Genomic DNA, 2,568 nt, shown 5'->3' on the forward strand with positions numbered 1-2,568 from the left:
CTCTTCTTCTGCAGAAACTCCATCAAATCCAGTTGAATGCTACCTAAAATAAACAGAATTGCACAATATTCAAAGTAGCATCCATATTGGCTAAAAGATAATTAATTCTTAATTAAAATTAACAATTTAAATACAAATTCACTAGGAAAAGATAGAAAAGATGCTCACACATCAATTAACAAGAATTGGACTTCCAGACAAGATTACAGTGAAGGATGTAAGAACATTATGTGTAAATCGTACTTTTAACTTTTAAGTTAATCAAAATTGGCTTTTACTAGATTCATTTTTTACTTTTTGCTGAACTTGTAGGATGGTGCTTTTGTTGATTCATGAACTATAGTTGTGGACGGTGCCAATTATGGGTGAGGAATTCTTTAATATTTCAGTTTTTGTTTGTTGTGCTGCTAGCTGATGTAAATATAGGGATTCTTTTAAGTTTATGTTTGTTGTGCTGCTAGCTGATGTAAATATAGGTTTAGGAAAAGTTAAGGGAACATGTTGTTTTTGACACATTTCTGGGTGATTGGATTGTGGCATTTGGCAACTAGGAGTTTGATCCATTGAAGCTGAGCAATCCATTCGGTCACAATATAAGTGAAGTTCACGTTTGGCAGGGATATAAAGACAAGGTTGTGCCCTCTCAAATCCAGAGATTTGTTTCAAGGAATATGCCATAGATAAATTACCATGCAGTTTCAGATGGTGCACATTTGATTATCCATTATAGTGGTTTGTGTGAGGTCGTTTTGAGGGCACTTTTACTTGGTGAATGTAATATTTTATATAAACCTAGACTAGACAGAAACATACATAATTTATTCTCGTGTTTTTTTCTGTTTTACATTCAGAGAGAATGTCATAGATCATATGTAAATTAATTTTCAGTTTGCTAAAAGTTTGAAGAATTATGCACATGATATAATAAATCATATATACATGTTATCTTCATAGACCTATTTCTTCTTCTTGTTCTTTATTATTGTTTCTATGATTGACAAATTAAAACGGATCAATTTCCTAAGGTAATCACTTTGCATGAGTTAGAAGACTATTTGCTACCTTGATGTGGGTAAAGGCTAAAATTGCATAATATGATGCTCAATAAAGTTGGAATGTTGAGACTTGAGTGTGTACAGAATTAAACTGAACAAACAGAAACAACAAGATCTTTGAAACAAGTTCTACATAACAGAAATAATACAAAAAGAAAGGTATCTATCTATTTATATATAACAACAGATTTTCTTACATATGAGAGGAAAAGAAACAAATCAGATAGCCCAAAATTATATTCTCCAACAGGGGATGGAACAAAAACAAACCAAATCAAATCAAATAATAATGTGAGACTACTTTTGGGATTCACATGAGGAGATGAGACTGAATCAGCGTTTGATATGCTTGACTTTGTTCCAGCCTTTCTTGCATGAATCTCCCACAAACTTGACTCCCTTTTGAATCAGATGCTTTAGCTCCTTGGCTCTCTCCTTCACCTGCTCTTCAAACTCACCCATAATTCTTCTCACAAATCGGTTGAAAGTGTGTTTGCATTACAGTTTGTCCAGTTGATGATTTAAAGTCTACCAAAAAATTTTAAACCCAACAAAAAAATTTTTTCGGATATAAGCGGTAGCCCACATGTTTCTTTTAGAAATAGAAATTAAAATTGTAAACCTGCCATGGCTGCAATGCAAAATACAAACAAACTACACAATTCTCATACCATTGTTTATAAAATTCATAAAGCCTGATGCCTTACTATGTTAGATACCAACAGAATAATAATGGAGAATTACAATTGCTACATATGATTACTAAATTGGCATGAATCTTAGCTACACCAACATGCTTGTACCACAAAACAGAACAAATATAGCATACAACCCCTGAATCAGAACAAATAAACAGAACAAAAAAATTGAATGAAATCAATGAAAGAAAGAACTACAACAGAAATTCATACAAGGGAGTGGGGAAATACAACAAGAAGATAAAATGAACAAAAAGAAAATGAAATCAATGAAGTAACTTCATACCTGAGTTTGAGGCTCCATTGTTACTGTGGAAGTGGAGGATGAAAGGGGAGACGGAGCACCACGACACTGACGACCACTTGATGAGAGAAGAGAGAAGAGAGAAGAGGAGACGGTGAGGGAGAGCCTACGAACGACACTGGGAGATGGATTGGACGGTAACGGCGACGGCTCAGCTGGACGGCGACGGCAAATGCTGAGACCAACGGAGAGTAGAGTAGGTGGTGGTGAGTTAACAGGGAAAGGAATTGGGAATTAGGGCGGTGAGTTTGGGGGTGGAGCTAAATTTGGAGTGTGGAAAATTAAGGATTTTATTAGTTAAATTTAAAAAAATATTTATGATAAACATAAAAAAAATAATAGTAATTATTAAATCCCATGTGAGGTATATTTATAATTTATATTTTGTGTCTATTAGAAAAGCTCAAAAGATTTGAGCTTACTAAAGACAGATTCACTTATATAACGGTGATCTCATTTATTATCATAAATGCTAAATTGAATAAGTCATGATTACTTTTGATTTGAAACT

General features: G+C 33.6%; 1 long non-coding RNA gene across 1 annotated transcript; it reads right to left on the minus strand.

Annotated features, from left to right (window-relative positions):
- On the minus strand, positions 1,108-2,312 carry LOC110263232. Its single transcript, XR_002348486.1, has 2 exons — positions 2,040-2,312; positions 1,108-1,583 (listed from the first exon to the last, which is right to left on the minus strand). It is a non-coding gene; the product is annotated as an uncharacterized LOC110263232 (long non-coding RNA).

Source organism: Arachis ipaensis, chromosome B06 (genome assembly GCF_000816755.2).
Source record: "Arachis ipaensis cultivar K30076 chromosome B06, Araip1.1, whole genome shotgun sequence".
Classification (NCBI taxonomy): domain Eukaryota; kingdom Viridiplantae; phylum Streptophyta; class Magnoliopsida; order Fabales; family Fabaceae; genus Arachis; species Arachis ipaensis.